Source organism: Corvus kubaryi, unplaced genomic scaffold (assembly GCF_017639235.1).
Source record: "Corvus kubaryi isolate FWS band 111438036 unplaced genomic scaffold, C.kubaryi_AGA036_p1.0 37385, whole genome shotgun sequence".
In the NCBI taxonomy this organism is placed as follows: Eukaryota; Metazoa; Chordata; class Aves; order Passeriformes; family Corvidae; genus Corvus; species Corvus kubaryi.
Genome location: NW_024581127.1, coordinates 23,424,104 through 23,433,189, shown reverse-complemented (window position 1 = coordinate 23,433,189; position 9,086 = coordinate 23,424,104). Strand labels below are relative to the sequence as shown.

The following is a 9,086-nucleotide window of genomic DNA, read 5'->3' as shown; positions in this document are numbered from 1 at the left end:
TAACAGTGGTCTCTTCTTTGACATTTAAGACCCCACCTGAACAGTATAGGACTTAAAAGCCCCACAGGCCATAGGAACAAAAAGAAAGAGAAAAGCAGAAAGCATTCCAGCAGCAAGACTGGCAGGCAAAGGGAAGGTGGGGCCTGGGACAGAGTAAGTGGATTTCTTGGAGCTGAGGAGGTGCCTTATTAGAAATGCCAGGAAAGGAAGGAAGTTTTACAGCCCAGACACAGGGTACAGCTAGTGGACACAGGCCAGACTGGAGCAGATAGGATGCGGGAGCTAGGGACAAATATGTCAGTGCAAATGAATACATGAAAGAAAACATTTCAGGCTGTCACTCAAAAAAAGGTGGGAGAATTTCACCCCCGGCAAATAAATAATTGGAGACTTTGCAGTGAGATCACTATTTATCTAGAGGCTGTGGAAGAACCTTAACCAAGCAGGGTGCTTTCAGCCTGGGACTCCATTCACAGAAAGATCACCACAAAGTTGAGTGGTGAAAGCAAACAGCAGCCAAACTGAGGCCAGACAGGTCCAAATTTGATAAAATTGCTCGAATCCAGATATACCCCACATTTTTCCAGACTTTCAACAAAGCTATTACAGACACGATTGTGAGAACTGGCAAACTGCTGCTATGACATGAAACTCCTGCTGAGCCCAAGTTAAAGGAAAATAGCAATTAAAATTTTTTAAAATCCTTTCTTCTACTTACGGTACAGAAATAAGGGAAAGCTGAAGTAATCAATCCAATGCAGCACAGTATCAAGAATTCCTGTTAGTCTAAGTGAAAGCTCAATTCATATACTGAATTAGCCATCACTATTTTCTAAATCACAAAGAAAATGGTTTTCATATGAGATTTTCCTTTAAAAATAAATGTTCGCATGACAGCAAAATACTCCCAAGTACACTAGGAAGTTTAAACAGAATTGCTTATTGTCTGAGATCCCAGAGCTCTTCCAGGCCTCCCTCACCATGCCAGGAGAGTGCAATAGATGAGACCCTTCTCTGAGTGTTGCACTTCACTATGTATCTGGCTGGTTTTAGAGTGCATTCCTTATTGTCCTTTTCACACCTACAGTCAGAAGCTCCTGAAGACCACCATTGAATTCCTCTGAAAACAAAGCTAAAAGAAAAAGAGGAAAGGGATGAAACACCTGCCTTTTGTTTTCAGGGTTTTTCTATTTCAAATAATATCAAAATATGTGAGAATCATTTGTTCCAAAGAAGAAGTAATGTAAATGATGAATTTTGTTCTACTTCAAGGTAGGGGACAACAGGATTACTGTGGAAAAATTGTCCCAGTTCTTTGTTTTCTCTTGAGTACCACTAGCAAAAAATAAAAACATATTGGAATTTGTTTTTCCAATTTCAGATGCTTGAGAAGCTTTCACTCAGCAAACTCAACACAAACGATAAAGCATGTGGATACACTGGCAACCTGTTTGGGTTTTAATGAGCATCATGTATATTTTGACTGGGGAGAAAGAAGTTCCTGTGTTTTTTTTCCAATATACCATTGCTTTAGTGGGAGTCAAATGTGAAATGAAACCATCGTGTTAACCAAGAGGATACCAAGATGATAGTGTTCTTCGGTTGTTCCCAGCACTAATACCCACTTGAAAGCAGTAAGGAGACCTTATTTCCTTTTGGGGGGTTTATTTTAGCATTTGAAATATGGTAGATAGCATAATTGGATTTTAAATATCTGATCCAAATTTATTTCAGGGGACTGAGTCAAAACAAATACAAATTCAAGTTTGTCTAGTGCATCTAAAAATTGGCAGCACACGCATTTCAGGACCTCACCAATTACAACACTTCACTTATTTCTGAAATAGTTGGCTGCATATTATTTCTATCTAAAACCTGGTCCCACACTTTCAGGCTTAGTTGTGGATTCATAAGTGTTTGTTCTATTATTCAGTCATATTATAAAATGAACCACATTTTCCAATAGCTACTTCATGTTCCCCGTTTCATTTTTAATTGCGGCGTTTCTTCAAACATCAGCTCTCCCACAGGATTTCGGTTTTGGACCACTTTTGCAAGCCACTAAAAATGATGAATTCTTGAAGTTTGCAATCTGAGCTCTCTTTAAGCCCACATACCAAATTCTTATCCAAAACTATGTCAAAGAAGCCAAAACCAACCATCCCACTTCCTAGGTCTAAGTTGCATAACAAAAAGGTCTGAACCCTCCCATAAAATAACATAGGTTCCCTGGCCTACTGCTTTTTTAACAAACAGAGACTTATCTCAATATCCATGGGGCATTGTCTTGCACCATGTAAACATGGGCCTTTTGTCCATTGCATCTGGTTTTTACTCTTGCATTTTAAATCACCTGATTTTCTGTGAACTGATGATATTATTTGTCTCACTCAATACTAGAAAAAAGATTTTGTGATGACTGACAGGGTGGTTTTCATCAGCTAAACCATGTTTTAATTTTTATTTTAATTTTTGAGTGTCCAAAACTGTCCAGATGCTGCTGATTCTTCTCTCATAACCATATGCACTCTTGAGGACCCTTCTCTGCCCTGCGTTGCAACCTCTAAGACATTCCGTGCTCTCTCAGAGAAGTACATGGGTCTTTCAATGTGGTCCAAAAGAATTCACAGAAAAATCTCAGGCCAGTAATCCAGCTTTCTGAGGAAAAAGACAGATCATTATTACAAAGTCCACATGTGAAGAGAAGAATCAATCATCATTTTCTGGTGGAATGAAAAAACAAATGCTGGTGAGGATGAGGTTGCTGCCATATGACTTATGGTGGCTGGGATCCAAGCAATCACCACATCTCAAGCAGGTTAAAAAGGACAGGCACCTCAGCTACATATCCTATCACCACTGTTTGTAACTTCTTCTTGCACCATCAAAAATATCAAATTCTAATTTTTCTTCTCTTATATGTTGCAAAACACTTTGAGTGGAATTAGTTCTTTTACTTAAGTTCTCCTGAAAGGTTTTCATTCTGGGACCAAAGTAATGAGTTTGTCACTGGGTTGCATTTGAAAATTGACTCCAGGCTAAGATGCAAAGCCAGTTTCACATGCTGCACGAGACACAGCAGACAGAGATATGAGATAAGGAGCTGCAGCCTCTTCCAGTTGTCACCAAACACTGCTGGTCGAGAGTCCTGTAACTCATTGAGCAGCATGTAGGGGCATGTAGGGAGCACTGACATGGTGGCAGTGCCACCCACCTGTGTCTTTGAGCCTACTGTGCTGCACGTTTCTGGCTCCAGGTTCCTGCCATTATTCCTCCTGTAACATGCATGGAGCCCATGTTTTGGTGGCATCCCCTGCATCCAGGCTGGGGAGTCCTTGTGAACACTGGGGAGATTTGCTGAAGCTCTGATAGCCATCTACCGTGGTCCATATGGCAAAGCAAAAGCAAGCTCAGTTTTTGCTGAGCAAACTGAGTTTGCAGTTCATGTTTCCATACAGCACTTGAAACCCTTAGCTGCATCTCCACCACTTTCCTACATTATCGTTACAGGCTTCTCTAAATTTCCCTTCTGTCACACAAAGCTCACAAAGCTTATCTCCCTACAGCACGGATCATCACTCCTGCTTCTTTTAGGCCATGAATCCTCAGATCTTTCAGGAAGGTCAGTCAGAGCAAGATGAGACTGGGTTTTGCATTCACATCCAGTAACAGGCCAGATGCATTTCTTCCTACACTGTAATGAAGAATGCTAATGGAAAAGCCTGGGCTGGATCCTTCTTTTTCCCGTTCAAAAATATCTCTTTTGGGATCCGTAGTCCACAAACAGCAGGTGAATAAACGTGTCTATAATGCATGAATTAATCATCTCAGAATATTGAAAAAAATCTGTGTCCATTAATCTCAGAAGCGAGCTGATCCATTTGCATGGCTCCCTCAGCCAGGAATCTGTAGAGTCCCTTGACTTGGGAGGGTCATGGGAAAAGTTTGTAAATGGAAGAAATACAAAGGAAAAGCCAGAAGACTGCTGAGTATAGAGAAACACAGTTAAGGGCGGACCTCACTCTAGTTCAGCAGTTAGTTCATAAGCCTTTCATATATAGCTCCTTTCAAGCCTCAGCAGTCTTCACAATCTTCAGTATATTTATGATTCTACATCAGAGGAGTATTACACCAACCCCCTTTTGGGTGGCCAAAATGTTGACAATTGTTATAGGTTTGCATCTGGCAGAAAAAGTCATATGTGCCTTGACATGGCCATAAAAATTGGTTCTGGACCGAGTTTCTCCTGGAGAGTCCAGGTATGCAGCTGGAATATGCTGAATGCTGTATTTCACCATGCTACAAGAGTCAATTATGCTTTCTCAAGGAGGAGGGCTGGCATAAATTCTGCCAAGTCTTCTGGCTGCCTTCCCTACTCAATTCCTCCTGTCTGTGGTGGTGGTGGTGATCTCAGCCAGGGCTTACGTTCATCAAAGTGGTGTATCACTCATCATCCATGTCAGAAATGACAGTGATGTAGGAACTGAAAGTCATCAGTGAATTGGATGCACCAAAGCCAATATTCCTTCCTAACCTTTCATACAAATGTCTTAATACAAAAGCTAAGCCAGAAACAATGGGCTGTAAGTTAATTGGGGAATACAAATTATATAGGTCCCAGCTAATCTCTCCCAAAAGAAAGACTGGAGCTGCAGACCATTATCACAGGTACTTTCCTAAGATTTCCTTAAGTTTACAGACAGTCACAGTAATTCTATGTGAGCTTCCAAACACAGGTACAATGCCACACACTATAATGGACAGTATAAACTAGTGCTCAGTAAGACTGTTCTACCATGGAGTGCATCAGGCACAGCATCTGGGCTGTGTCCAGCTGGGCAAGGGATGCAATTGTCCTGCTCTGCTCTGCCCTGCTCTGCTCTGCACTGGGGCAGCGAGTCCTGGGTGCAGTTTTGGGCACCACAGTATTAAAAAGACTTGAAACTATTAGAGAGCATACTGAGAAGGGCCATGAGGATGGTGAAGCATTGCAAGGGGAAGCCTTATCAGGGGCAGCTGAGGTCATTTTGCTCGGCCTGGACAACAGGAGACTGAGGGGAAACCTCACTGTGATCTTCAACATCCTCACCAGGTGAAGGTCAAGTACTGATGTCTTCACTCTTGTGACCAGTGACAGGACCCAAGGAAATGGCAGGAAGTTGTATCAGAGCGAGGTTTAAGTTAAATGTTAGGAGAACTTTTTTCATCCAGAGAGTGGTTGAGCACTGGAATGGGCTCCCCAGGCAAGTGGTCACAGCATCGAGCCTGCCAGACTTTAAGAAGTGAATTCTTGGGGTGTTCTGTGCAGGTCCAGGAGCTGAACTCAATGATCCTAATGGGTCCCTTCCAACTTAGCATATTCTATGATTCTTTGCTTATTCACTCTTTAATTATCTACAGTGCAAAGCTCCTTATGACTTCTAAGTATATATCTATAACTGGTTGAGAGTGTAGGAAGTGAAAGCAGGAAAGTGAATTCCAAATAGAGCCATTCTGCATGCAGCTACACAGAAGCACATTAAATTAAGATTACAGTTGATATCTGTAATTTTGATGCTTCTTAGCATCTAATAGGCTGTCATGTGGCGAGCTTTCTTTATATGAAGGTGGGGGGGAGTGTTGTTTGTAATTTTTAAGGTTCTTTGAAAAGCCAGAAAAATCCTCTCCTCAATTCCTCTATGTGGAATCATATTGACAGCATGGAGGGATCATTGGCAGGGCTGAAATTCCTACCCAGAGAAAGTAAGACCAGACAGTCACCTTCTGGGTCCATCAGCTTTCTAAGGGAGCATGAGATGCAGTCTGAAAGTGAACTGCACAGATAATTTTAACATGGCGACAGAGCAAGTCTCAGCAACTGGGTGTAATTTCAAGTCTTCATGGTCACAGATCATGTGTGCCAATTTACAAGGCTTTCCTTTCTTGTTTTTCTTTTCTCCCTTGACACATTCATGACCTTTTTTGCTTTATTACCTCTAATCCTTTCTTATCACAAAGCTTCTTTTTCCTGTCTGTCTGCATGGGAAGTCCCACACTCAAACATTATTCAGCGTAACAACCAAATTTACTGTTCCCATCCACAGTCTCTCCTGTTTCTTCTTCTTCTGCCAATTTCATTATTCTTTTCTTCCTTATACATGATCCTGGCTCGACACCCAGCCTCTCCAAATCAGTTCTGTATCTAGTGAGTCTGCTTTCCACCCACTTTTTTCATCACCTGGGGTCCTTGTTTCAATCTTTCCTTTCCTCCAACTAGTTCTCACAAACTACCGTTCCTAATCCTCTCCTTAGGCTGCTCAGTCATCTCTCCCTAATCATCTCTCTTCATTCAGACTGACTTCTCATCTGCTCTGCTTTCTTTTGTAACTGCCTCTTCATTCCTAGTGTCTAAAGGTGACCTATGTCCTTGCACTCATCCTTCTTTACAGCTTTTCAGGTGGCCAGCAGAAGTTTCTTCATCCCTGTCTTTGTTCTGTTCTGATCTTCTCAGTCTTTCCAGCTTTTCATATAGGCCATTCTTTCTTACTGATTTTAGGTTATTGTCTCCTTCCTTATCCAACAAGTTCATCCTTTTATTTTCTTTTTGAAAAAACCCACCAGCTCCCATGTTTTTCCAGCTTAAGCTCTTGGTCCTCTCTGGACATATATCTGAGATCTTGGTCTTTTCTTGCCTGGATGGAAGAGAGACGGTTTCTTGCTCTCTGTGGATCTGGCAGCATGTGGGCACAGAAGGCACCAGTCACAAGCCATCCTGCTGTAACTTTTAAAAGCATCTGCAAGGAAATCCTGGGTTGGTAAAAATGCAGAGGGCATAAATTACTCAGTGGAGATAATGCAATTGGCCTAAAAAAGGTAGCACATGCTCAGGACAGACAGAAATTTTGAGGAATTTATCTGCCAAACTCTACCATATTACTACAGAATAGGGTTTAAAACTCAGCCAAATACGGGCAAATGCTTATGTGTCTGGCACCAGGAGGTCTCCAGCCTGCCAACCTCCAAGTCAAAGCATGAAGTAGCTAGCATTTCCAAAAAAGAATTCTTACAACCAATTCATTAACATTGGCAAAACAATGTCTTTTTTTCATAATCTTTTTTTCTGGGAAATAGCATAACCATTTTTGCTGAAACTTTCCAAAAAAAATCTAAACATAGGCAGACACCCAGCATAAAAATTCACAAAGTTATAAATAACCAGAATAGGAATTTACAATTAAAAGCATTGAACAAATTTCCAGTACTGGGTAGCATAGTAGCAATAACAACCATTTTTACTACTGTAGCCCCAAAAATGCTGCTCAGGGACCACAGCTCCACTGTGTAAAATGCATGCAAAAATGGAACAGGGATATGTCTGCTATATTGTGTTTCCAAAGAGTTTATAGCCCAAATTTTAGACAACAGAACACAAATAGATCCAGAGACATGGGGAGTGCAGGAAAACAATACGAAAATCCTATTTAGTGTGACTGGCAAATCATCCCAAGGTACCATCAATCTATATATTGTCCCACTTTTCACGGGTATTTTGAAAAATAAGAGCTTTTAAGGAAAGTGAAGCTTGATCAGAGGACAATGAGGTAGTTAAGCAGATACTTACAGAGGCATGGGCTCAGGATAGGAGAAAGCATGGAGGAATTTAAATTAAAGTAATCAGTCATGCCGTGAACCTGTGGGCAATGACATCCAGCCATTAGAAAGGGCCAGTAAGTACAGGGACACTGGACTGGAAAACAAGTCAGTCAAGGATGGCACCCAAGGAGTCATCTTAATTATTGGGATTTCCACATGTGAGCATCCTTGTTAGTAGAGGGGACTATACGACTAAAGGACCACTATTTCTCTTTCCTTCCACTTTCTTGTGAGGGAATGGTCTGCTTCACTCTTGTGTGCATTGGAAGGATCCTGAAGATCCTATTTCTTTGTCCCACAGGAGAGATTGGTTGGAGGTAAAACAAAGCCCATCTATAGCTCTAATTGAAGTGGGAGTTTGTGGGATAGAAGTGACCTTATCAGCTTGACTCCGAAGCCTGAAACTCTCCACCATACTAAGCGATGCTGTTCAGCGAGGCTGTCGCGGAACCCGGGGACTCTGGGCTCTCAGCTCGGCCGCTCGCGGCGAGGGCCGGAGTCGGGGCGCCGGGTGCTTGCCCGGCAGAGACGCCGCGTCGGGTCCCGTTGCGAGCGGCCGCGGCCCTCGGGCCAGCGGGAGCAGCCCGGACACCGGCAGGCAGCGATGGGGGAGCCGAGGGGAACGCGGTGAGGATCCCGAGGGACGGGACCGAGGGGAGCGCGGTGAGGATCCCGAGGGACGGGACCGAGGGGAGCGCGGTGAGGATCCCGAGGGACGGGACCGAGGGGAGCGCGGTGAGGATCCCGAGGGACGGGAGCACGGCTGGGCGGGAGCGCGCGGCGCGAGCGCCATCTGCTGGGCGGGGGGCGGTGCGCGGGGGCTCTGCGCTGCCGCCGCCCTGTAACATGTGCCAGACCCCTCCTGCCCCCCCCTGTAACATGTGCCAGACCCCTCCTGGCACCGCCCTGTAACATGTGCCAGACCCCTCCTGCCCCCTCCTGTAACATGTGCCAGACCCCTCCTGCCCCCCTCGTAACATGTGCCAGACCCCTCCTGCCCCCGCCCTGTAACATGTGCCAGACCCCTCCTGGCACCGCCCGACACCGCCCTGTAACTTGTGCCCAACACCGCCCGCCACAATCTGTAGCTGGCCTTCCACCAGCACCCACCACGCCTGCCATTGCCCCATGCCTGCCGCAGTGTGTGGGCAGTAGGTCTATCCCACCCAGTCGTGAGGCTGGCTGGCCGTGACTGGCATGGTCTGTGGGTGACAGGGCAGCGGGCATCGCTCTCGCTGTGCACAAAGAACGGGAATGGCACATCATCCAGAGGGACAGTGGCAGTGGAGATCTCACCTTGAGCATGATGCCAGCACAGCCAGGATGCAAACATCCAGCTTCCCAACTCCAGTCCCTGAGAGGTTCTGAGACAAGTGGATGCTGAAGAAGAGGGCCATGAGCCTTTCCTGCTGCAAGCCAGCCTGATCCCTCTGTCAGTGCCCTCAGGCTGAGCT

General features: G+C 44.5%; 1 long non-coding RNA gene across 1 annotated transcript; it reads right to left on the bottom strand.

Moving 5' to 3' along the window:
* Nucleotides 1–1,431: 1,431 nt before the first annotated feature.
* Nucleotides 1,432–8,549, bottom strand: LOC121668532. The gene is made up of 2 exons (XR_006017432.1): nucleotides 7,601–8,549; nucleotides 1,432–6,786 (listed from the first exon to the last, which is right to left on the bottom strand). It is a non-coding gene; the product is annotated as an uncharacterized LOC121668532 (long non-coding RNA).
* Between the last annotated feature and the right edge of the window lie 537 nt (nucleotides 8,550–9,086).